Here is a 27,322-nt window from a genome sequence, read left to right on the forward strand (position 1 = left end):
TTGGTCCCTGCTCCTGCCAACCTAGCAGTTCGAAAGCACGTCAAAGTGCAAGTAGATCAATAGGTACCGCTCCAGCGGGAAGATAAACGGTGTTTCCGTGCACTGATCTGGTTCGCCAGAAGCGGCTTAGTCATGCTGGCCAGATGACCCGGAAGCTGTATGCCGTCTCCCTCAGCCAATAAAGCGAGATAAGCGCCGCAACCCCAGCCAATAAAGCGAGATAAGCGCCGCAACCCCAGAGTTGGCCTCGACTGGACCTAATGGTCAGGGGTCCCTTTACCTTAAGCCAGCCGACATCACAGACCCATTCCAACACACACCCACACACCACACCCTTTTTGTGTCCCCAAGATCACATTCACACCATATTTTAAAAGCACTATTATACCACTTGAGGCGGCCATGGCTTTCCCCAAAGAATTCTGGGAGCTTTAGTTTGCTGAGAGTTGTTCGGAGACCCCTATATCTTGGGGGCTACCTGAAGCCTTTTATACCAGCTTTGCCACAGAGATGATCTGGATTGTCCCTCATGTTGGCAAAGCTCATTTGACAACAACAAAAAACGTATCTTTAAGTGTCATCAGCCCAGTACTGTGGAATAATTTGATAACAGAGATTCACCAATCGCCGCCTGTTTCAACTTTTAAACACCTTCTGAAAACTTTTGTATTCCATCAAGCTTATGCAGGCAATTGAGATTATATCCTTCCACAACGGTTAGCTGATTTCTGATTTTAAGTTATTATTAAAAATGCAGTAAAATGGCTACCTACAAACTCAATAAAACAGAGAATACAGCACAAAGCAATACATAGTGTAACAGCAGCCGTTCCAAAGCAGCTCATAAAAACCAGCCACAATAATTAAAACCTGAGAAAATAAAAGTATTTTATTATATGAAGCCAGGCAAATGTCATACTACATTTTAACTTTTTGGTATGTTTTATTGTATGGTTTTTATGTACAATTTATTCTAAACTGCTCTGATTTTTTTTTTTTATCGACAGCAATTTATAAATAAATTATCAAAGTTGTGTCACCTCCCTCATCCCAAGGACATGGGGCCAGGTAACGATACGTTAATTAATGAATCACATCCCTAGCTGCCACATGCCATTTTGAATTAAATGTCTTGTATGATTTCTGTAACACACACACACAGGTGTTGGGCTTTAGTGAATCCTCGGGAAGAGATGAATTTCAAAGTAGGAACACATTTTGGAAATTCTCTCTCAATGTCAATTCTGCCTTTGAAATTCTGGGAAAATGACAGCCCTAATTTAAAAGAATTCTGGGTTCGTTTTAGAAGTTGTGATGGAATGTAATGGTGGAAGCAGCCTCTGAGTGCTGGGTCCAGGCTGAATAGAGCTTTAGAGGTCATCATATTTTGCATTATTTGCCTTCCCACTCCTCACGGCGGGGCCCTGAACTAGATGTTTTAGTGAGCTATCGGCAGTGTCACCAAGCTCTGTTTCCTGAATAGCGGCACAGCTATAAAGTGGGTCTTAATAGGCCCATCAATTAGAAGGAATGACTGTTAAGTGTGACCGTTCTTTGACCAACATGCTACGAACCTCTTGAGCTAAAAGCATTAATGTCTGCAGCTTGAACAAAAGTGTCAGGGGGTTGCGACACTCAGAACCATATGTAACCCGTGTCTCAAACCCTCACTTGTCACTCGTTCGGGACCCGAGATACTGTCCTAGCAAGGAAGAAGGGGGGATTACGGACAATGAAGAGCCTTGCTTCCACCAGGAGACTCTTGACACTTAATAGTTTTTTTGGTAGCAAAGCTGCTCGCATTTTCTTAGCACAGCTGTGCATTGCCTACTGAAACGTAATCTAAGCTGTTGATATGTCAAAACCCCCACCCCGCCCCAGGTGAACCAACAGGCCGGGGCGGGGAAGGGGAGGGAAATATCTGCCGTCACATGTTCTTTCTTTCTTTAAAATAAAAAATAAAATTCCTGGACCTGGGATTGTCATATCTTTCTTTTTTTTTGCTGTCAAACCACTAATGAGCTCCGAGGAATGTCAACTTCCCCGCAGGATCAACCTGATGTTTTAACAGGGAGGTGTCAGCCTGGATTTCTGCTGATGGTGCCTATGGCTGATCAAACGGAGAGGTAATTAAACAGCAGAGACTTTTTGATCATTGTGTTACTTTTGAAGGGAATCAGGAAGGGGAGGGGTTGCAGGGGAAGGGATTTTTAATCATAACACCGGTTCAGCACCGGCGTTGTAAATGATTTTTTTTTTTGATGAATTGGAATAAATCAAGATTTGATGCTATGTTGCTGCTGCTATAATATGCTGTTTAATTCTCATCCTGGCTTATGGAAGCGGCAATAAAACCCCATACAGTGGTACCTCTGGATGCGAACTGTGCAACTGCGGGTTGCGTTTTGTCGCTTCCGCGCATCCGCGTGACGTCATTTTGCGCGCCTGCGCATGCGTGAGTGGCAAAACCTGGAAGTAACGCGTTCCGTTACTTCCGAGTCGCCGCAGAGCGTAACCTGAAAATGCTCAACCTGAAGCATATTCAACACGAGGGATGACTGTATACATAAACAGCAACTTAAAGTATTAAATCAGGCTTCCTCAACCTCGGCCCTCCAGATGTTTTGAGACTACAATTCCCATCATCCCTGACCACTGGTCCTGCTAGCTAGGGATCATGGGAGTTGTAGGCCAAAAACATCTGGAGGGCCGAGGCTGAGGAAGCCTGTATTAAATCAAATAAAAAAAGAAAACGCCTACAATCACAACAAAGGACAATCACCTCAAACTGCAGCCAGTTTTCACATAGCTTGTTTAAATCATATTGCAGAGTTTGTCCCAAATCCTGTGTCCTGTTTGCTTAAGCCATGGGTAGGCAAACTAAGGCCTGGGGGCCGGATCCGGCCCAATCGCCTTCTAAATCCGGCCCACGGATGGTCCAGGAATCAGCGTGTTTTTACATGAGTAGAATGTGTCTTTTTATGCATCTCTGGGTTATTTGTGGGGCATAGGAATTCGTTCACCCCCCCAAAAAAAATATACTCCAGCCCCCCACGAGTTCTGAGGGACAGTGGACCGGCCCCCTGCTGAAAAAGTTTGCTGACCCCTGCCTTAAGCAATGAACCTCCAGTTCATGCAACCTTGGTAAATTAGGTCTAGTATCAATTATTGTAATTACATTACTATTGTCTGAAAATGCTTTCACCATGGCATTCATTTGACTGTATGCATGCCCATTTATTTCTCAGTCCCTTCCTGGGCATCTTGAGTTTTTGTGTCCCTTTCACTAGCCAGCAAGTCCGATCTTCCAATTCCTCAAGGTTTGGAACACACCACATACTATGCCATTCTTCAGTATTCAAAGCTCGTAGTGGCGCAGTGCTTAGTTGGGTGGAAAAACATTTGCGCAATATCCTTTATGCCAAGCTTCCTCAACCTCGGCCCTCCAGATGTTTTGAGACTACAATTCCCATCATCCCTGACCACTGGTCCTGCTAGCTAGGGATCATGGGAGTTGCAGGCCAAAAACATCTGGAGGGCCGAGGTTGAGGAAGCCTGATTAATGCTCAGCTGGAGGGTGAAATCTCCTACGCGAGGGCAGTATCATTTCCCTCCATGTTGTTGTTGTTTAGTCATTTAGCCATGTCCGACTCTTCATGACTCCATGGACCAGAGCACGCCAGGCACTCCTGTCTTCCACTGCCTCCCACAGTTTGGTCAAACTCATGCTGGTAGCTTCGAGAACACTGCCCAACCATCTCGTCCTCTGTCGTCCCTTTCTCCTTGTGCCCTCAGGGCTGATTTCCTTCAGAATGGATAGGTTTGATCTTCTTGCAGTCCATGGGACTCTCAAGAGTCTCCTCCAGCACCAGAACTCAAAAGCATCCATTCTTCGGCATCAGCCTTCTTTATGGTCCAGCTCTCACTTCCATACATCACTATTGTGAAAACCATGGCTTTAACTATACGGATCTTTGTCAGCAAGGTGATGTCCCTCCATGTTACAACCAACTAAAAAAATATGATGGCTGCAATTCTAACCCCCACTTACCTGGGTGTAAGCTTCGTGGGAACTTACTTCTGAGTAGACATAGCTAGGATTGTATTGTAAGCGTCTTTGGGGTCATGCCTGCTACTCTTTCGGTATAGAATTCTGGGCTTTTGTTCTTCCTAAAGCATCAGATGCCTGTGGCTTTCAAAACAACAACAGAAATAACTTCACCACCAGCAGTGATTTGGTCTCAAAGATCCATTTTCTTAGTTGGAAAGCCATGTATCTCCGTTCTGGGCCTTCATTCACAAGTGTTTGCAATTGAGATACAGTGGTACCTTGGGTTAAGTACTTAATTCGTTCCGGAGGTCCGTTCTTAACCTGAAACTGTTCTTAACCTGAAGCACCACTTTAGCTAATAGGGCCTCCTGTGCCGCTGCACCACCGGAGCACGATTTCTGTTCTCATCCTGAAGCAAAGTTCTTAACCCGAGGTACTATTTCTGGGTTAGCGGAGTCTGTAACCTGAAGTGTATGCAACCTGAAGCATATGTAACTTGAGGTACCACTGTACTAGTTTCGCAGTTGGTTCTGACTAAGGCCCTGTTCTGGTTCCACATTTCTCTTTCAATTTTTTTTACTCTTGCGTACTGCTTCCTGGTCTGTTCCACATTCCCCCATTTCCCAGCCTACAGGATTTTATTCATGCTGGTAGTAAATGGTTACTTGGGTAATTTTCTCCCTGGCTCAGTCCTCTTCCGTGCCCCTCCTTCTGTGGATCCTCTCCTGTTTCTATGGAGACAACCTGTAAATGTGAAGCCCGATCCTTCGTCCACCGAGGCCAAAGGCAAAAGCTGCCACTAATTTTGACTGCAGCGGTGTGCCAATCTCTGCCGCTATCTTCTCTTACGAACAGTTTGGTTTCCGTACAACATTGTACTGAACAGTAATCACTAACATAATAGAAAGCACACAATAATACATCTGAAATATCACCACAGTCCCCAGCATACTCTATATATCCGCCAATTAATCCAACCCCAGAATCGCATCAAAAGCTGTCCCAGAATCTGCGTTCATAACCAGAGGCCCTTCTCTGTGTATCTCCTCCATGTGAGGTCGGGAGGGTGGCAATACAAGAACGGGGCCTTTTCTGTAGTGGCTCCCTGTTTGTGGAATGCTTTCCCCAGGGAGGTTTGCCTGGCACCTTCATTATATGTCTTTAGGCACTAGACGAAAACAATCCTCTTTAACCAGGCCTTCGGCTGCTTAATATCCTTTTAAATGTATCTATGGGAAGGGGCGTATTGTTTTGGTTGAATTAATTACTTGTGTTTTAACTGGTATTTTATTCTGTGAACTGCCCTGAGATTTTTTGATAAAGGGTGGTATAGAAATTTAATATTATTTAAGAAGAAGAAGGAAATGACTACCTAGTCATGTTGAGGTTATCTGGTCCATGTCTGGCTTCTTTTTTAAAATCTTTTGTTATATGAAATAATGTTTTGAAAAACCCTCCAAACAATAACAATCTAGATATATGTAGACTCTGTATAATCTGGTGCAATGGCATGAAGTTAAGAGGTACATAAGGGGGGGGGGGAATGCTTTGCATGAATGGTGGCGCTGTGGTCTAAACCACAGAGCCTAGGACTTGCTGATCCGAAAGTCAGCGGTTCGAATCCCCGCGACGGGGTGAGCTCCCGTTGCTCGGTCCCTGCTCCTGCCAACCTAGCAGTTCGAAAGCACATCAAAGTGCAAGTAGATAAATAGGTACCGCTCCGGCGGGAAGGTAAACGGTGTTTCCGTGCGCTGCTCTGGTTTGCTGGCCACATGACCCGGAAGCTGTACGCCGGCTCCCTCGGCCAATAAAGCGAGATGAGTGCCGCAACCCCAGAGTTGGCCACGACTGGACCTAATGGTCAGGGGTCCCTTTACCTTTACTAGTCAGGATTTGTTTTAGGGGGCACAGGCTTTATGTTGGGGGGCAGAACCGAGTTATCTGCCATGCAATCAGTCGTATAGTTAAGTATTTTTGTTTATTTACTTTTGTATTTTGTTTATTTCATGCACCCCCCTGGCTACGCCTATGGATCTATATCTACATATCTTGAATTGTGTACACACTTGACCAGATTACCTGACCGTGATGTTTTAAGAGAGGGAATTCCTTCTTTCGTAGGCAGCCTTCGACAACATTTTGCGGGGCTTCTCCGCGCGCCCAACGCGCTGCCACCTCCCCTCGCCTCCTCGCCTGGTGCGCGAGGGGATGATAAGCCCGAGTGGATGGATAGACGGACGGACTGACTGGAAGGGTTAGGTCATCGGAGGCGGGGGGATCGAATGGGCGGTGAATCTGGAGCCCGGAGCCGAAGGGGAGGGGGGTGGAGCCGGCGAGAGAGGCGGGTGGGCGCATTGGGGAAAGGGGCGGGTCGGGAGACGCAGAGCCTGCCTGGGCAAGCGGAGGGCGGCACGCAGCCTGGAGCTGCTCGACCAGCGGAGGCAGTAGCAGATCCCGGCTCCGGCTCCGCGTTGTCCCGGCCGGGCGGCGGCAGGAGGATGCCGAGTTCCGCGGCCACCCACAGCTGCGCCGCGCCCGCCTGCGCCGCCGCAGCGCCCCGGCCACGCGGACCAGGGGGCTGCGCCGGGTTCCGCTAGGGACGCGCCGGGATGAGTAGGTGAGTTAGGGGGCGAGGCGCTGACAGCGGGCCGGGTTCCGGGCGGCCCTCCCCAGATCGTCCGGAGGGGTTGGGATGGGGATCGGAGTCTCTCCCGGGGCAGGGGGGGGGTGGGAGACGGCGCTCGGGCTGCCTCGAGTCGGGGCGGGAAGGCGAGCCCTGGGAGACAGGGATCTGGTGTGCTCCTGATCCACCGGATCATCGGCAACGTAGGGTGGGCTGGGTTTCCCCGGCCAAAACATGCAGCTGCGAAGGCTTCCTTTCCCTGGAAACTAGCCGGTTGTCGTTTGCGCGGTGGAGCCAACTCCTAGGAGGCGAGGGGTCTTCGATCCCCCATAAAATATTTGAGGGGGCGCCCCCACCCAAGTTGATGGGCATTGCCATTCAAACAGTGTGTGTGTGCACCGCGTCGTGCGATCGATTATGCGGGGGACGGCTTCTCCACCCCACCCCAATATTTTATTCAAGTTGGCACCCCTGAGGGGGGAACACACATACATGGGGGGGGGGGTACTTTGCTTTGCAAAACTGCCTCTGGGGGTGGGAGGCCTGAGACCCATGTTGAGGGAGTGGTTTTTTTTTTGCTCCCCCCCTTTTTTGGTCCAAAAACAAGAGTGTCTGAAGCTGCTGTGTTTACGTTGCGCAGGGTAGGCGTGCGCCTGGTGACAGGGTTCCCCTCGTGGATTTTACGCGCGACCTTTTATGTCGTGCCAGACGCGAAACCTCCTAGATCGCGGGTGGGGGTGGGGAATCTCCTGATCGCCCTCAATATCTAGATTACTGTTCTGGTGACGTGACTCTCTGGGAAGCAAAGGGTGTGTGTGTCATTTTTCACTGGGAGGGGGTGCGGGTTTGAGGATTATTCTCGTGCCGTCGGGGCACAAACCCTGCGCGCAAGAGCAAAGGTCGCCGGGGCTTGTGGGGCGGGGAGAGAGACCTTGCCTGCACGGCTTGTGGGTCTTCGGGAGGCTCGCTCTGTGCGTGTCCGGGGCTGGGAGATGTCCACTATTGCGCGTGGATTGCCTTTCGGAAGTGGGGCAGCAGGTTGAGCCATCTGGGGGGCTCGGGAAGGGCCGTGGAAGTTATAGGTTTGTGGAAACGGAAGAACTAGTGGACTAGGGAGAGATGTCTCTGGATGAGGGCAATGTAGGGCTTTTAAAGGGAACCGGGGGGTGGGGTGGGGGGAAGATGCTCGGCTTCTGTGTGAGTGCGTTTGTGTACATTTATTTAGCGCCAGTTGGAGAGCAGGGAGCAAACACGGGTATATTTGGGGGCAACCAGAAACCAGGGCCCTTTGTTTGGATGCTGTGCCTGCCCTGACCCCTGGGGCGAGAGAAGCAGCCGTCTCTGGAGGAATTTTGATTCAGCGTGGCAGTGGCTGTTCCCTTTTCTTCGCCACCGTCCAGGGTCTCTCGCTTGCAGGCGGTGGGAGGGAGGGAGCGGGCGGGGTGGGGGGCTTAAAAAACCGGGAGCCTCCCTGGGCTGCACATGCATCTCCTATTGATTGCCTTTGAAAATCCCCTCAGGTTGTGGGTTTAGTGAGTTGTCAATTAGCCCAACTTGCAGGGAGCATGCAGAGCGGCTTCAAACAATGTCAGTTTGAGGCAGAGTCTCTCCCATCATCCATGACATTATTTTGCACACTCTAGAAATGCGACCCCAGGCAGGGGGAGGGGAGGAGGTGGGCTGCTGAAGCCTGCGCAGGAATGGAGGGGATGGGATCATCTCTGGGGCCCCCTTCAAGTATTTGATTCTTGAGTGCTTCATAGCCTGTTATTTGCATGCATGCATGCATGCGTGTGTGTGCGAGAGAGGCAGCTTTAAAAAATGCACATGTGTGCATGTGCATGTAGTTTATGGAGACTGCAAAGGAGAAGATGCCTTTGGGGGGGAAAGTCCTCCTGGAATCCCTAAAGGAAAGCTTAGGTCGCTCTGATTAATCCCTATTTGTTGGCGCTGTGGGTTAAACCACAGAGCCTAGGACTTGCCGATCAGAAGGTTGGTGTTTCGAATCCCCGCGACGGGATGAGCTCCCATTGCTCGGTCCCAGCTCCTGCTAACCTAGCAGTTCAAAAGCACGTCAAAGTGCAAGTAGATAAATAGGTACCGCTCCGGCGGGAAGGTAAACAGCGTTTCCATGCGCTGCTCTGGTTCGCCAGAAGCGGCTTAGTCATGCTGGCCACATGACCCAGAAGCTGTACGCCGGCTCCCTCGGCCAATAAAGCGAGATGAGCGCCGCAACCCCAGAGTCGGCCACGACTGGACCTAATGGTCAGGGGTCCCTTTACCTCTTGCAAATAACAATAACAACAATTTTATTATTTACGGTATATCCCAGCTGTTCTGGGTGGCTTCCAGCACATATAAAAACATAATAAAATGCCCAACATTAAAAATTTCCCAATGCAGGGCTGCCTTCAGGTGTCTTCTAAAAGTTGTGTAGTTCTTTATCTCCTTGACATCCGATGGGAAGGCGTTCCTCAGGGAGGGTGCCATATATATGATGGCTCCCCGTTGTTGCGGACGGGAAGGGTGGCAAATTTCGAGTACTGTGTTTTCTCTACTAACTTCAAATTAAGGAATGTATATGGAGCCTATGCCAGAGATTATTGTGCTTCCAATTCTCCTCCAGCAGGGCCTAAGGTCAGAGTTGATGGGAGTTGCAGTTCAGCAGTACAGTGGTACCTCGGGTTAAGAACTTAATTTGTTCCGGAGGTCCGTTCTTAACCTGAAACTGTTCTTAACCTGAAGCACCACTTTAGCTAATGGGGCCTCCTGCTGCTGCTGCGCCGCTGCTGCGTGATTTCTGTTCTCATCCTGAAGCAAAGTTCTTAACCCAAGGTACTATTTCTGGGTTAGCGGAGTCTGTAACCTGAAGCGTATGTAACCTGAAGCGTATGTAACCCAAGGTACAACTCTATCTGGAAGGCACCAGTTTGGCTATAGGAGAAGCTGCTTGTTCTGTATCATTCAGTGCCCCCATTTTCATGGAGAAAAGCATCAGCAGCAGGTGAGCCAATTTCTGGCTCATAAGGAGCATCATCTTAAAACAGTGACCCTGATTAGGCTAGGCTGCCTAACAATTGTGTTTTCTGCCATTGGCATTATTTTAAATCAGCCTTGCCCTGGATTTGTATGGGGCTTCAGGTCTCATCAGTTGGAGACAATTGGGGAATTGCTGGTTGGGGGTGATGGGAACCCAAGGACTTAAACATCCCAGGACTTAAACATGCTGCTTAAGGGTGGGGGGAGCTTGCTTTTGCGAAGCACCATTGAGCAGCTAAGGTTTTTCCCCCTGAGATAATTCAGCTGCCCTCTGTTAGATCAAGCTGGCTGGTCCCAGTGGGTGTTTCCGCTGTTAAAATCTAGGAATGCTGAAAAGTAGGCTTGACCTAGATTTATAACCCTTCTTCTCTGCTTCGGGAATCCATCGAGTAGACATATTAATAATGTTCCTCTCCCACCACTCCCAATTGCCCCTGGGAAGAATTACTATATCCTAAGCCCAAACATGGCCTCTAGGTTATGTATCCATGGGTTTTGAAGCCCAGGCATGGTTTCTGTTTAATGCGCACATATTTACTGAAGGAAAGTGATCTCCAACGTGCTGTGCCTCTAATGGTGAGAAGATCTGTCTTTAATTACCAAATTGATTATGCCGATACGGGATATATGGACAGAGAACGCTTTGTGTGAATTCTGCAGTTTTTTAAGTTGAGGTGCCTGCCTGGTTTTAATTTTTATCCTAATTTTATCTTCTGCAGTCCTGAAAGTGCTATATACCACTAGGGTGGACTCAACCACAGTTTGTTTGACTGCGACTTCTTTTTTTGGGGGGGGGGTGAATTGTCAATGGCTGCCCAAATAGCTGCAGTTCAGTACAAAGGAACCTAGTACAAGGAAGGTTCTTCAATTGATTGTTTTGTATATTATATATTGTAACTACTGAGTATTTAAAACTTGAGGCTGCAAGATTTAATTGGGTTAATCAGTAGATGGATCAATGAAAGTTAGTTGATTAATTGCTGGTACCAATGATGATCAGTGAGATTCTGAGTTAAGGCTACACTTGCTTTAAAAACAAACAAACAAACAAACAAACAAATTAACAGCTATCATGCTTTTGGTACGTTACTGTAATAAGGATGTTTAAACCCTTCTACCCCCATTAAATATGATCTTGCAACAATGAGTGGAAGCATTTGATTGCTAAGTTATCCTGCACTCCCTTCAGTATCACAAATGGATGTCTGTACTTAGGTTTTGACAAGATGCAAACATGTTTCTATCTAATCAGTTGGTTTAAAAGCAGATGGCTAATCAACTAAACATTATTTAAGTGACAGGCACTGTTTCAACCGAAGCAATCCTGTGCACATTTACTTGGGAGTAAGTCTCGTTGATCTCAGTGGGATTTACCTTCTGAATAAGCATGCTTCGGATTATGCTGTTACAAAGGTTACTTTATTGCAAAAGTGGGGGTTTTCGTGATGCGGATCCTTGAAGGATTGTGAAAGAGAGTGCATCCTATAATTACTTTGAAGAAAATAAGTACTTAAGCTTTTTTTGCGCAGTTGTCCCTCCAAATTAAAGCATTTTTGTGAAAAGTCTAAATGGAAACAGTTTTGCCTTTTTAAAAACAAACAAACAAACAAACAAACAAACAAACCTGTTACTCTGAATTCGGCAATTACCAGGATAGTGATAAGGGGAATACCTTACTAGTGTAACACATTTATTAAATTGAGCATTTGCCTTGGATCAATTTATGAACCATGAACGATTTATTAACCATGAATGAGGTTATTCTTCTCTCTTGCTGCCCTTTGTGGATTACTTTTGACAAATAGTGTATTAATATCATTTGGAAAGGGGTTTGCTGTACAGCGAAGTAGGACAGTATCTTTCTCAAACACACAACTTGCAAAGTCTTAAAGACGCTCGGAGGCCAAAAATGGTCGGTTTTGGGCTTTGTGCGATGCAGTTAAAACTTGTGATTGATGACGTGCCTTATGTTCGTTTTCTGTAGCTGGCGACCTTTAATAAAGAATCCTGCCAGAATTTACATGCATATAACCGAGGTGTTTTGTTTTGTTTTCTAGCGCAGGAAAAGCGAGCCTTGGCTTCTGGGGCTTCCTGGTCTTGGATGTGCCAGGGAGTGGGGTGGGGGGTGGGCGCAGTTCCTTAAGCTGCAAAGAATCAGAAAGCTGCAGCTCCTTTTCACAATGAGTTTTTCTTTTAACTCAGCTCCAGAGAATGCTTTAACTAGCAGGCTTTGTCCCGGCTCCCATTCTCTGCTAGGAACCCCCCCTTCGCCTTCCCCTGCATTCTTTGGCCATTATCATTTTGGTTAAACAGAAAGGCAACTTGTGTACCATATGGATCATGTTAACAATTGCTTATCTGGGGAGACCTCTGTTTTCTACCCGCTTCTCCCGCACCTCTCTGGCAGACTCTTAGAGTCGGTATTTTTAATAATAGCATCTTAAGGCCAGCAAGTGCTGCTTGTGGAGCCAGTTTGACAAGGATTCTATTAAGAGAGAGCGAGAAGGGGGCACATATAGAGCATTTGCTTCTCCCTGTGTTTCTGTTTTATGGATAGAAATGTTAGTTTTCTGTTGCTGCTGCTTAGCTTGTCATGGATAGGAGTGTTCAATCAGTTCTGGAGAAAACATCAAGGCAGCCACAACAGTTTATGCTCCCCAAAGTTACTTGCAAAACACTGCAGGACTTTAGGTGAAAGGCAACCTTTTTTCCCAGGGGCCTTGGGAGGGAGAGTGTGGGAGTCTGTTCCCCGACACACACAAACGAAGCCCGATTTTGCAGTGTTTGTTGATGTGGGTTTAACTTGGTAGCGACTCGCCAGGAAAGAGAGCTTTGGGAGTCTGGAAGGGTTGCAGCGGAAGAAGCTCTTTGGAACATGTCAACGCTGTAGCATTGCCGTGGTAGCAAAACCTTCCGCGTTGCGAATTGTTAGGGCAGAGGCTGAGAATAAGGCAAGCAGCGTTATCTCACTAAACAGCGTTAGAAACTCAAATGTATAAACTAGGCGCCAAATGGCTCCTTAAACCAGGGTTACGGCCGCCAAAACAGAATGCCTAGTTGCCATCTGGGAGCCAAAACGGCTCCAAAGTCGAACTTTTCAATACAGTGGTACCTCGCAAGACAAATGCCTCGTAAGACGAAAAACTCGCAAGACGAAAGAGTTTTTCGTTTTTTGAGTTGCTTCGCAAGACGAATTTCCCTATGGGCTTGCTTCGCAAGACGAAAACGTCTTGCAAGTTTGATTTTCAATGCATTCCTATGGGAATCCCTGCTTCGCAAGACGAAAAATTCGCAAGACGAAAAAACTCGCAGAACGAATTAATTTCGTCTTGCGAGGTACCACTGTACGACTTTTCGGTTTCTGAAACTCATTCTGATTGTGCAGCTAAAATATAAGAGACAGAATTCTACAGGGTGGGTTGCTAGTTTGTGAAAACAGTCACGATCCAAGGCATGTACCTTCAAATCATGGAAACATCAAGCACCATCCTTGTGCCTAGGCATATTAACTTGGTCGTAAGTGGTTGAGAGACAGATGCAAAATGCCCCTGGCACCTGGTGAATTTCAAACACTGGTCACTAGGCACATCTAAGATACATTTTAGAGTACAGTCATACCTCGGATCTCAAATGCCTTGGCTCCTGAATGACCAAAACCCGGAAGTGAGTGTTCCGGTTTTCCAACTATTTTGGGAAGCCGAACGTCCGGTACGGCTTCTGATTGGCTGCAGGACGCTCCTGCAGCCAGTTGGAAGCCGCGCCTTGGTTTTCGAACGGTTCCGGGAGTCGAACGGACTCCTGGAATGCATTCTGTTTGGGAACAAAGATACGACTGTAGTTCAAATAAAATAAAAAAAAATGGGGCAAATGAGTTCTGAATTACCTCCCCTATTTCAGCCCCCCCCAATCCTTTGAGAACAATTTTTGGGCCCAGTAGTCTGATTATAAAGTCTCAATCCCTTAGACCAGGCACGTCCAACTCCCAAGATACTGCAACCTATTTCCACTATAAAAAAACTGGCAGTGATCTACCCATTGTCATTGCCAAGAGTTGTTGATCTTTTTTTTGGGGGGGGGGAGTTGATCAGAGTTGTTAAGCTTTTTGTGGAGAGGGTGACCCAGAGTCATAGCTGTCAACTTTTCCCTTTTCTTGTGAGGAATCATATTCGGAATAAAGGAATTTCCCTTTAAAAAGGGGGAAACGTTGAGAGCTATGCCCAGAGTTGTTGAGTTTTTCTGGGGGATCGATCAGGAGCACCCCAGAGATCTCGCGATCTACCTGGAACACCCCCGCGATCTACCGCTAGATCGCGATCTACCTGTTGGATCTACCTGCCTTAGACCAAAGCCCACTCCACTGTACCAGCCATGTATCTCCTCCTGATCTCTTCCTTGCTATCTCTTGACTCATTCTACTCAAGTCCAGTAGCTCTTCTCTTCTCTAGCCTATCTCCAGGACCCTCCTCCATCGTGCTCCTGGGCTCTCCACTCTTGCTATTCCACAAGGTGCTGGGCCTCTTCTCCCCCTCATTGCTGCCCGTCTGTTGGGTGACTTGTGCCCAGACTTCCCAGTTTCCTCAGAAAAAAAACCCCTTCCAATCCCCCCCACCCGGGCCAACTTTCTCCTTGAGTTCACTACATCCTACCCAAGTTGCATTAGCATAACAAAATAGCACAAGCCCATAGCTGGCATGAAGCAGGTGGTTAAGTTGGTCTCAACTCGGGCCAGGGCCTTTTCAGTACTGGCCCCGACTTGGTGGAACGCTCTGTCACAAGAGACCAGGGCCCTGTGGGACTTGACATCTTTCCGCAGGGCCTGCAAGACAGAGCTGTTCTGCCTGGCCTTTGGTTTGGACTCGGTCTGACCCTTACGTTTCCCTCCCCTTATGGTTTTGACTTTTAAAATGAGGCTTCATTTTAAATTGCATTTTAACCTGTATTTTAAATTGTTTTCTTCTCTTTTCTTTTCTTCGTGTTCTGGTTTTACTGAAATTTTATTGGTGTTAGCCGCCCTGAGCCCGGCTCTGGCCGGGGAGGACAGGGTATAAATAAAATTTATTATTATTATTATTATTATTATTATTATTATTATTATTATTTGTACTGAGTTAGACCATTGGTCCATCTAGCTCAGTATTGTCTGTACAGTGGTACCTCGGGTTACAGACGCTTCAGGTTACATACGCTTCAGGTTACAGACTCCGCTAACCCAGAAATAATACCTCAGGTTAAGAACTTTGCTTTAGGATGAGAACAGAAATCGTGCTCCGGCAGCACGGCAGCAGCAGAAGGCCCCATTAGCTAAAGTGGTGCTTCAGGTTAAGAACAGTTTCAGGTTAAGTACGGCCCTCCAGAATGAATTAAGTTCTTAACCCGAGGTACCACTGTATTATCATTATACTGAGTTAGACCATTGCTCCATCTAGTTCGGTATTGTCTGTATTGACCACCAGCAGTGGTTCTCCAGGGTTTCAGCATGGAAAGTAGACTCCCTACCTCTGAGCTTCTGACCCTTCCCACTGGGCCATGTGCTTAAGCTGTGCAGCTAGCTTTATGCAGCTTGCCAGACTCAGGACACTTTCTAGGGATGCTGTTTGATGGCCACAACTTCCTTGCCCTCTCCTCCAACTGGTTTCCTGAGGATCTGACACCACCAAGGAAGGAAGGTTAGCTAGATTACAAGTACTGCTGGAGGAGAGAGTCGAAGCCAACTGATTGTTGCATAGATCTCCTCCTTTCAGAAGTTTTGGGATGTAGCGGCAGCAGCGGCAAAGAAGGCTTTGTTCTCTCCGCTGCCACAGCATCTGCAAAGCGTCATTTGCTGGGGGGGGGCGGTTCTTGATGGTGAATGGCCTGGTAAATCCGGGCTGTTTTCACCCAGAGCCAGAGATAAGTCCTGTCTGCTGTGATGAATTTGCCACCTACTTAGCAGATGAAGTTGCTGTTTCAGGGGGACTTGGGGAGGCAGCCGGCACTTTCAACAGGGTGGCAAGGGAATTTGTGTTGCTCTGTTTCAGCTAATCTCTGTGGTGGAATGCAGGTGGCCTTTCTTGTGAATTGGAGGCGTACGCTTTTCCTGGACGATGAAGCTAGGGCTGTTACACTGCTGTGGTGAGCTGTGTGCCTTTCAGAAGTTAAGCTGAAGCCCCTTTCCCCTGAGCAGTACATCGCTTTGGAACATTTAAGGCCTCCAAATTTCCTGGCTTAATGCCTTCATGTGGTGTCCCCCTACGTGAGCTTGGATGCTTGAATTCCCTGCTGTTTCTTGTGATATAATAATAATAATAATTTATTATTTATAACCCGCCCATCTGGCTGAGTCTCCCCAGCCACTCTGGGTGGCTCCCAATCACATGTTAAAAACAATACAGCATTAAATATTAAAAACTTCCCTAAACAGGGCTGCCTTCAGATGTCTTTTAAAAATAGGATAGCTGCTTATTTCCTTCACATCTGAAGGGAGGGTGTTCCACAGGGTAGGTGCCACTACCGAGAAGGCCCTCTGTCTGGTTCCCTGTAGCCTCACTTCTCGCAACGAGGGAACCGCCAGAAGGCCCTCGGCGCTGGATCTCAGTGTCCGGGCTGAAAGATGGGGTGGAGACGCTCCTTCAGGTATACAGGACAGAGGCCATTGAGGGCTTTAAAGGTCAGCACCAACACTTTGAATTGTGCTCGGAAACGTACTGGGAGCCAATGCAGATCTCTCAGGACTGGTGATATTTCAGGCTCCCTGCCTTACTCTGCTTCACCTCGCTTGCTCCTGACTTTCCCTGTGCCTGTGAAATCATCCGGCTTAGTAGACTTTTGCCAAACTTTCTGAGACAGCAGGAGACCAGTGATCCAACCCCCTTTGTGGGAAACCTGATTTTGGATCTCCTGCTATTAGCAGGCGTTAGTCCAAACAAAGCCTCTAAATAATAATAATAATAATAATAATAATAATAATAATAATAATAATTTATACCCTGCCCATCTGGCTGGGTTTCCTCAGGCACTCTGGGCAGCTTCCAACAGAATATTAAAAGCACAACAAAACATCAAACATTACAAACTTCCCTAAACAGGGCTGCTTTCAGATGTCTTCAGATAGTTGTTTATTTCTTTGACATCTGACGGGAGGGCGTTCCACAGGGTGGGCGCCACTACCGAGAAGGCCCTCTGCCTGCTTCACTGTAACGTCACTTCTTGCAGTGACGGAACCACTAGGAGGCCCTCAGAGCTGGACCTCAGTTGCTGTTTCCACATTGTCTTCTGACCCTGCAGGCTGTCACCTAGATTCCCAGTCTCACCAGTCCCTGTCCCTTTCTTACCTATCTGGACTCCTTTCCAGGAATTGGCGTGAATTCCATCAATGGATGATGTGTTGTGTGAAGAAAAGCGCTTCCTTTTTTGTTTGCCCTGAATTCTCTGAATTTCTCAGTCTTGAACTGATAATGCTCATCTGTTTTACTGAATAACCCCCAAATTATAAGTCAGTGGTGAGGAACTTGTGGCCCTCCAGATGTTTTTGGATTTCATTAGTCCCAGCCAGCATTGGCCAATGGGCCAAGGGAGTCTAGGAGTTGGAGTCAACATCTGGAGAACCACAGATCCCCCATCCCTGTTCTGGTATTGCTAAAGAGGGAGACCTGCCTCTTGCCGTTTTCACCACACTGTCCAGAACTTTATAGAGCTCTATCAAGTCCTGTCAAACCTCTGTCATGCCTTGTCACCCCCCACTTAAACCGAGAAAGCCCAAACTCGTTAGCCTTTCCCTTGAAGTGAAGGTCCCTTCGTCCCTTTGATCATTTGATTTTCCCTTTCTAGCTGTGCGATATCCTTTTAAAAATGGGGCTACCAGAACTCCACCGACTTCCTAGCCTTATGTCCTGTCATCAGCTGCAGTTGGAGTGCTTTCAGCCTGCCTTTCTTCAGACAGTATTAACCCTGGCTGCCTGTTATCAGGAGACGCTGATCTTTATTGCACCATTTCGGCCTCCACCCCACCCAATGGACATGGGCTGAATTGCTTTCTAGATCATGAAGCAGTGCCATTAAACATACAGCTATTTCCTCAAGTAGGTAAACAAACCTCTTCTACCTGAAATACCACCTAAAATTAATTTCTAGCTTTGCTAGTGAAACTTACCACCTTTTTCTTCTCTTTTTCTATTCATTATATTTTATTAAATGTTAAAAATTTCACATGTGCTCTCCAAAACATAATAATTTTTCCTTTGGGTTCCCCCCCACTTCCCCTCCCATTTTTCATGGTGTTTTTACTTTGTCCCCCATTGCTGCGCCCTGTCTTCTCTCTTTTGTATCATAACCACCACACAATAATTCCTCATTCCTTCTGTTCCTCACAGCTCAAATCCTGCTCACGAATTCATCATACTATAATATTTCTTTAAATATTCTGGAAAAGCGCTTCCATTCTACCACAAAACAATCACCATTAGGTTCTGTTATTTTGGCTGTTGGATTTGCTGATTCCACATAGTGTATCACATTCTTCTTTGGTGAGGAAATGGCTTCCTTAAATTTTTGTGCTCAGAAAATCCTAGCTTTCTGCTCTTACATACTTAAACAGCTTAGTCATCTTTTTTTGGAACTTCTGTCCCGATAATCCCTAAGAGAAAAACTTCAGAGTGCTTTTTTTTGGTGGTGGGGGGTATAATCACGATAAACATCTTTTTTATCTCATCATGTATCATATCCCAAAATACCATCGCTTTTTTACAAGTCTACTACATATGAAAAAAAAAAGATCAGGGATCACCATTCAAGCCCTCACATTTAAATTACAAAAACATTGTGGAACACACAAATCTATCTATCTCTCTATCTATCTCTATCTATCTATCTATCTATCTATCTATCATCTATCTATCTATCTATCTATCTATCATCTATCTATCTTATCTATCTATCTATCTATCTATCTATCTATCTATCTATCTATCTATCTATCTATCTCATCTATCTATCTATCTATCTATCTATCTATCATCTATCGATCTATCAACAATCAATCAATCAATCAATCAACTATCTATCTACATTAAGGTTACCAGATTTTTTTTCAATGAATCTGGGGACACTTTTCAACTTCAGTAGGAAATATAGGATTTTGTCAGGGGACTGATTTGTAAATCTGGGGACTGTCCCCGGGAAACGGGGACGTCTGGTAACCTTAATCTACATCATCTATCACCAATTAGCAAAGCGTACTGCTTCTTATGGAAAGAACACACACCAGAATATGTATAGCACACTGCTGCTCCCAATAATTTTGGAAAAAGCAAACCAACAGTAAAAGAACGTATTACCAAACCAAAGCTTTCATCAGGGTATTTGGTATGTAGTCGTATTATTTCAGGGCCTCTGTTCTAAAATGGACTTGGGTGGATGACATGCTGTCAAAAAGGATAATGCCGGGAGAGTGGATAGTGGAAGAATAATGGGATGTGCGAATATTTGTGAGCATGTATGTGGCTGTTTGAGCACCCTGATAGGCAGAGCAATGCGGCCCTGCAGTTGTGCACGATGCTCTGTAATTGACAGGTAAAGAAGAGAGGTACTTGACTGCTTGCTAGACCCTTAATGCTTTTTTTTCCTTTTTCCTTTTTTTGAATGGGATAAAGCTCCAGTAATTGATGGCATCAGGATTAATGGTTGCAAAGATGTGTAATTAAAGGGCCAAGGGGTGATGCACTGCTAACCCGATCAGTGCAGTGGAGGTTAGCGAGGTTGAGTGTTTTGAAGGTGATGTGTCTTCTCTAGAGTCACAGCTTGGGTGGGAAGGTTTGGCGCTTGTTCCGGATGGCGGCTCCTGTTCGGCAAGCTGGCGAAGGTTGTTGGACACGCAAGAGCAAAAAGCACAGTTTGAAAGTGCGACATAGCGATCACCTGTGACCCTTTTCTGAACCGCAGGCGTGCAAATGTTTTCGTTCTTAAAATTAGGATTGGCTGCAATTCTTAGGAAGCAGAATTCTGTAGAGCTTCTAGTTTCTCTGTGTTTCTGCAGTGCTGTAGCACACACAAAACACCCACTGTTTCTCTACTGCAAAGGTGTCCTGTTTTGAGAAGGGGAATTTGGCAGCTCAGTGCCTTTACAACTGTTTGTGTAAGTGTATGAATTTTGCAGAATGGCAGGAACTTGGGTGTCCATGGAATAAACAGGACTACAATAATTACTGGCCATCCTGTCTGCCCAAAATCTTTCTGGGATATGATGTATTTGAGATGAAATATTATTATTAATAATAATATTAATAGTAATAATAATACAGTGGTACCTCTGGTTACAAACTTAATTCGTTCCAGCGGTCTGTTCTTAACCTGAAACTCTTCTTAACCTGAGGTACCACTTTAGCTAATGGGGCCTGCCGCTGTGCAATTTCTGTTCTCATCCTGAGGTAAAGTTCTTAAGCCGAGGTACTACTTCTGGGTTAGCAGAGTCTGTAACCTGAAGTGTTTGTAACCCGAGGTGTTTGTAACCTGAGGTACCACTGTAATGTGATAAAACATTGAACATTAAAAACTTCCCTAAACAGGGCTGCCTTCAGATGTCTTCAGATAGTTGTTTATTTCCGTGACATCTGATGGGAGGGCGTTCCACAGGCGCCACTACCAAGAAGGCCCTCTGCCTGGTTCCCTGTAATTTCACTTCTTGCAGTGAGGGAACTGCCAGAAGGCCCTCGGAGCTGGACCTCAGTGTCCAGGCTGAATGATACGGGTGGAGATGCTCCTTCAGGTACACAGGGCTGAGGCCGTTTAGGGCTTTAAAGCTCAGCACCAACACTTTGAATTGTGCTCGGAAATGAAAATGAGCGTGAAACTTGTACAGTGAATTAGAATTCAATGCGCTTGTCTAAGAAGGAGAAGACTAGCCTCCATCATTGGTTTAGTGAGTTCCAGCGCCTCTGTCTTGCCTCAAAAGACATTATTAGGAGTTGTTGTCTAGTAGGCAGAAGTTGAAGCACAACAGCAGGGAAGTGCAAGGAAATGTACCATAGGGACGCCATGCTATTTCTCTTCCTGACGTCAGACTTGAGCGTGATTCTTTTGTAAGCTGCTTTGATACCCCTTTGATTGCTTCCCTGCTTGTGGAATATTCTCCTCAGGGAGGCACGCCTGATACCATCATTATCTGCTTTTAAGCACCAGACAAAAATTTCTATCCTATCCTTTTTCCCTCAGTCTGGAGCAGGCATAGGCAAACTTGGCCCTCCAGATGTTCTTGGCCTACAACTCCCATGATCCCTAGCTAGCAGGACCAGTAGTCAGGGATGATGGGAATTGCGGTCTCAAAACATCTGGAGGGCCAAGTTTGCCTATGCTGGTCTGGAGGGTAGTTGATATATTTGTGGCATCCTTTTGGGCCGTCTTTTTAGTGGAATGGGTTGAGATACCCTCACTCACTATTTTGTAGCTGGCTGGTGGATCTCTGGGTTTTAGTAAAAAAATAGTGAGCAAAGTAGATACCACAAAAGTCAGCCTTAAAAGTGGGCCTCAGACCCCCCAAAAAGTGAGAGATATTAGCTCATAGAACAGGCTTAGTATGGATAATATTATATTCTGCCCAAGTTTTATGTCTTCTCAGAACTAGTGCAGTCGTAGAATCGTAGGGGTAGAGTAGATCTGAAAACCACCAGACTATGGTCTGTGTTGTAAGACTGCATCTGCCATATTCTAAACTACCTTTCCTAACACCAGTCGTCCAAGGAAAAAGTTGTGGTTGTAGGAGCCATTATAACCTGCTTATCAGTAAGGGGATACTGGATACTTAACTCAATTCCGCTGCAGGATCAACTTTAGGAGAATACATCAATAATCCACCAGGTTCAATTTCCGATGCAGATATTATTTTTCTGTTGCTGCAGACAGTGATCCTGAATTTTCCTTCTGTCTGATTTACCGTATTTTTCGCACCATAGGGCGCACCGGACAATAGGACGCACCTTGTTTTAGAGGGGAGAGAACAAGGGGAAAAAATTCTCTCCCTCTCTGCCCAGCGCCCCTTCAGCGAAGCGGCAGGAGGCACTGCGCAGAGAGGGGGAGAATTTCCCCCCTCTTGTTCCCCCCCTCTAAAACAAGGTGCCGTTTAAGGTTCGTTCAGACGCCTTCAGGCGGCTACCTTGGAAGCCTGGAGAGCGAGAGGGGTCGGTGCGCACCGACCCCTCTCGCTCTGCAGGCTTCAGGTTCCTTTCGACCTGCTCTTTGGGGCTGGCGGCGGGAAGCCCACCACCAGCCCCAAAGAGCAGGTCAGGGAGCAGCACAAAGGCGCGCGGCTATAGAGGCTCCTGCCATAGCCGCATGTCACCTCTCCAGCCAGGAGAGGGTCGCAGGGGGGCTTCTTTAGCCCCGTGCGCGCTCTCCCGGCTGGAGAGATGGCGCACGGCTAAAGAGGCTGCTGCAATAGCTGCGTGTCACCTCTCCAGCCGGGAGAGGGTAAGCGGGGCTTCTTTAGCCCCGCGCGCGCTCTCCCAGCTGGAGAGGTGGTGCGCAGCTATAGAGGCTCCTGCCATAGCTGCGCGTCACCTCTCCAGCCGGCAGAGAGTCATGGGGGGGGCTTCTTTAGCCCCCCGCGCGCTTTCCCGGCTGGAGAGATGGCGCGCGGCTATAGAGGCTCCTGCCATAGCTGTGTGTCACCTTTCCAGCCGGGAGAGGGTCGCTGGGGGCTTCTTTAGCCCCGTGCGCGCTCTCCCGGCTGGAGAGATGGCACGTGGCTAAAGAGGCTGCTGCAATAGCTGCATGTCACCTCTCCAGCTGGGAGAGGGTAAGCGGGGCTTCTTTAGCCCCGAGCACGCTCTCCCGGCTGGAGAGGTGGCGCGCGGCTATAGAGGCTCCTGCCATAGCTGCGTGTCACCTCTCCAGCCGGCAGAGAGTCATGGGGGGGGGCTTCTTTAGCCCCGTGCGCGCTCTCCCGGCTGGAGAGATGGCGCGCGGCTAAAGAGGCTGCTGCAATAGCTGCGTGTCACCTCTTCAGCCGGGAGAGGGTAAGCGGGGCTTCTTTAGCCCCGAGCACGCTCTCCCGGCTGGAGAGGTGGCGCGCGGCTATAGAGGCTCCTGCCATAGCTGCGCGTCACCTCTCCAGCCGGCAGAGGGTCGCGGGGCTATGCTGTCTTCGCTCCATAGGACGCACACACATTCCCCCTTCATTTTTGAAGGGGAAAAAGTGCATCCTATGGTGCGAAAAATACGGTACTTTCGGTTCAGCGACTGTAATAATTGGTGGCTGGGGCCACAAACTCTTTTGCAAGCCTGATGGAGACGGGGGAAACAATGTGGTGTTTCCCAACACCACATTACTAGCAAAGGGATGCACATTTGAATATTCTTGCTCATAAGCACAACTAGGTACATGCAGCCGAACCTGAACGTATTTTAGGCAACATAAACAAACAAAGCCATAGTTATCTTGCGCTCGCAGCTAGCACTTTTCAGAATGGTCTCTGTGCCTCGAGATCCATCTTTGATCATCTCTTCTCAAATTGCACAGATCTTCGTACATCATGGCAGGGTGGCAAAATTGAGTAGAAATCGTGGGGCCACTAAGGAATGTTGCACTTGAAAAATACCATGATGCATGGCTGCTGGGATAGCTCAGCCGAGAGAGCTTGAGACTCTCAATCTCGGGGTTGTGGGTTTGAGCCCCATGTTGGGCAAATGATTTCTGCATTGTAGGGGGTTGGACTAGAAGACCCTTGTGGTCCTTTCCAACTTTACAATTCTAGAATCTATGACCTCTGTGTCAGCTTGATGCTCTAATTCACATTGTTTTGGATAACTGCTTTTTCAGGGAGGGGGAGAACACATGCACAAAGGTTGTGCAGAAAAGGATATCCTAGGTACTCCCATGGCGATCTGAGAGCGTGGGGAGACAAAGGTGACAAATAAGTAGAAACTAGAGGACAGGTGTCACAAAAGATTGCTGTTAGAATGGTAAAATGACCTAGTGATCTGAAAATGGTACATTTCCGCGCCATTGTAGCACATGCATCTGTGTATGTGTTGTGGGCAGAGCTTGGAAGCTTGTTACGGAGATTTTATATATCTGAAATCATACGCACAGGAAATATTTGTCCAACATTGTTGTTGTTTAGTCGTTTAGTCGTGTCCAACTCTTTGTGACCCCATGGACCAGAGCACGCCAAGCACTCCTGTCTTCCACTGCCTCCCGCAGCTTGGTCAAACTCATGATGGTAGCTTCAAGAACACTGTCCAACCATCTTGTCCTCTGTCGTCCCCTTCTCCTTGCGCCCTCAATCTTTCCCAGCATCAGGGTCTTTTCCAGGGAGTCTTCTCTTCTTATTGGAGCCTCAGCTTCAGGATCTGTCCTTCCAGTGAGCACTCAGGGCTGATTTCCTTGAGAATGGATCGGTTTGATCTTCTTGCAGTCCACAGGACTCTCAAGAGTCTCCTTCAGCACCATAATTCAAAAGCATCCATTTTTCGGCGACCAGCCTTCTTTATGGTCCAGCTCTCACTTCGATACATCACTACTGGGAAAACTGTAGCTTTAACTATACGGACCTTTGTTGGCAAGGTGATGTCTCTGCTTTTTAAGATGCTGTCTAACATTAGACTTTGTTAACTACAACACTTGCCCCATTTATCCAGATTTCTTGGTCATTTGAATGCTTTTGATAGCTCTCCAGATGAAGGGGACAAATGAGATTGTGGTGGTGGAAAATTAAAAAAACAACACCCGCCAGGCTGACTCTGAAGCCTAGCGACGACAGTATATAGGCCCTCGGTGGAAATTATATTAATAGCATGATGCTGTAGGCAATTTGCACCCCTCCCCTTTCTTACAGGGTGACAACTCTTTAATGAGCAGCTGCTGAAAGTAGATGAAAACATACACAATTAGCTCCAGGGAGAAGGAGAGGGTCTGGCGCTAAGAAGTGGTTTTGTACAGAACTGGCAATGCTCTGTGTAACCTTTGCAGAACACAGCAAGATTCTTAAGAGGCAAAGAAGGCCTTGTCTTTCTAGGAGGCAAGAGAATTTTCTTCTCTCTACGAAGAAACTGAAAACCAATAGGCTTATTTTGTTGCAAGGAATTATGTTTCCTATGTTAAGCTTGTGAAACTTGAAGCCAAAGGGATAGTGGATATACTTGTAGTTTTTTAGTGTGTTTTTTTAAAACAGTATTTTGCATATCATTGGCTTGCATGTCAATGAGGCTGTATGTGCAACATCTGGCATACAATGGTTTGAGGTGCATGGCAGGGAGAACTTGCCATGTGCCACATTTCATGCTCTAGGTCTAACCTGTGGTCAGTGTTGGATATATAAACTAGGCTCCAAATGGCTCTTTAAACCAAGGTTACAGTTGCCAAAACAGAATGTCTAGCTGACATTTTTGGGCAAGACGCCTCTAAAGTCTTGTTTTTCAAATGATGGACTGACTGTGACTAAATATCAGTTAAACATCTGGCTAGTTCAGATGACAAACTTGAGCTAGGTTGAGAACTTACTGAACTTAAAGAAGGAAAGTACCTTTGTTCACTGCTCCTGCTGAGACCGCACAGAAAAAGGGTGTGGTATTAGTGTGTGAAAACAGTCCAGATCCAAAGATCCCCAGGCATGAACCTCCCCATGGTGGAGATGTCAGGCGCCATCCTTGCTCCCAGGCATCTTCACTTGGTTGCCAGTGGTCAATAGCCAGTTGCAAAATGCGCCTGGCGCCTGGCTAATTTCTAACACTGCCTTCGGCCATCCAGATGTTCTTTGACATCACTTCTCAAAAGCTTCAGCCACTGTGGCCAGTTGTCAGGGATTATGGAACACGTATGGTAGGGCTCACAGGCTAGCTCCCTCCAGTCTAGACTGTGAGAAAGAGGCCCACCAAATTTTGTAACAGCAGAGCCATGTGACAAGAAAAGTGGGATTTTTGCATAATTTTCCTTCTTCTGTTTTCCATACTTTATTTTGCACAGTTCTGTTACTGCTAACCGTAAGGTATAGGTAAAGAGACCCCTGACCGTCAGGTCCAGTCACAGACGACTCTGGGGTTGTGCGCTCATCTCGCTCTATAGGCCGAGGGAGCTGGCGTTTGTCCGCAGACAGCTTCTGGGTCATGTGGCCAGCATGACTAAACCGCTTCTGGCGAACCAGAGCAGCGCATGGAAACGCCATTTACCTTCCCGCCGGAGTGGTACCTATTTATCTACTTGCACTTTTTTGGCGTGCTTTCGAACTGCTAGGTGGGCAGGAGCAGGGACCGAACAACAGGAGCTCACCCCGTCGTGGGGATTCGAACTGCCGACCTTCTGTAGTGAGGGTCAAAGTACAAGAACACTGAAACTCTGCTTTCCCCTCCCGCCACAACAAACACTGGAATCCTTATTTATTTAAGCAACTCCTCTGGCTTCTGAGACGTAGGCAGGGATTGCCCATATACTTTCAGCCATCATTGCAATCGCAAGTACTAGATTTATTTATTACTTATTTTGAAAGAAAAGCTGAATTCTGCACCCAGCACAACATTCTGTGGCTTTTCTGCGCTCCTGAGAAATTGTGGCTTACGCAGACTGAGTAATGATCAGTGGGAATTCTTGCTTTAGCTAGCGGTAATTTATTTATGCAACACTGCCTAAATATTTTATGTTGACTTTTTTAACGTCACATCGTTGGAAAAGGCAAATTGTACAGCCAGGTGTTTATGGCATTCCTGTGTTTCCGAGGATGAGCAGAAGGGATGATTAATACCAGCTATGTGGTTTCTGCAGTGCGTTGCTATGAATGAACAAACTGATGCTAATTCCTGAATGTTATGCGAGATGGATTCCGAGAGACTAACCCACCAGATTGCACTCAATATCCTGAATAATTTGAGTGGTGATAATCATTCAAAAAAAGAAAAAGGAAAAGCACATACTATGGAAAGTCTGCCTTCTTTTCTTTCCGGGTTAGGGACCTTGTGTAGTAGGCTCTGGCTGGCTAGTGTTTTGGGCTTTGAACCAGGGAGGCTTGGGTTCAAAATACTGCTCAGGGATCTTTTCTTAAAAATAGGTATTTATAGTAACATTTCTGCAGTGCCCTTCTTGGTTGCATTGACACAAGACAGCATTATAAGAATCTAGAGAAAACGAAATGATAAGAAGATGATTAAAATCTTTTTTAAAATGCAAGAGCAGTAAGATCAACAACACAGACACAATGAAAGAACAGTCATAAAATGCCTTAACTGAAAATGAAAATAAAACTCTCCTAAGGACCAGATTAAAGTGGGTAACAATTCACGGCAGCCCTTAACAAAACTGTGGTGCCCAGGAATCTTGGAGGGAAAGAATGTGCTTTGAACATAGGCACCGGGTTCTGCCCAACTTTAGGGGGGGCATCACATGTGTGACCTCATGCACACAATGCACATATGTGACATCATGCAGCAGGAGGAGGCCACAAGACCCGTCAAAGCTGCAGGGACCTGCCATGGCTGTGGAGAGGCCCTGTGAGACCCAGCCCCTTGAGATGGGGTGTGTGTGCTCAGCTCCGTCCCAATGTATTGTTTTTGGGGGGCTGAGGACCTCAGCCCCATAGGGTTGGCACTTATGGCTTTAAATGTGCTTTAAAGGTATATTAGCGTGTAAAAAGGTAAAGGTAAAGGGACCCCTG

The 27,322-nt window shown here is 46.9% G+C and overlaps 1 protein-coding gene across 1 annotated transcript in view; it reads left to right on the forward strand.

The window, feature by feature from the left end:
- Window positions 1-6,439: 6,439 nt before the first annotated feature.
- The window catches only part of FIGNL2 (fidgetin like 2), a 62,324-nt gene continuing 41,441 nt past the window's right edge, over window positions 6,440-27,322 (forward strand). Inside the window, exon 1 of the mRNA XM_053375057.1 lies at window positions 6,440-6,668. The gene's annotated coding sequence lies outside the window, so the exon portion shown is untranslated. The remainder of the gene's footprint in view (window positions 6,669-27,322) is intronic.

The sequence above is a fragment of the Podarcis raffonei genome, chromosome 2 (genome assembly GCF_027172205.1).
Source record: "Podarcis raffonei isolate rPodRaf1 chromosome 2, rPodRaf1.pri, whole genome shotgun sequence".
Lineage (NCBI taxonomy): Eukaryota > Metazoa > Chordata > Lepidosauria > Squamata > Lacertidae > Podarcis > Podarcis raffonei.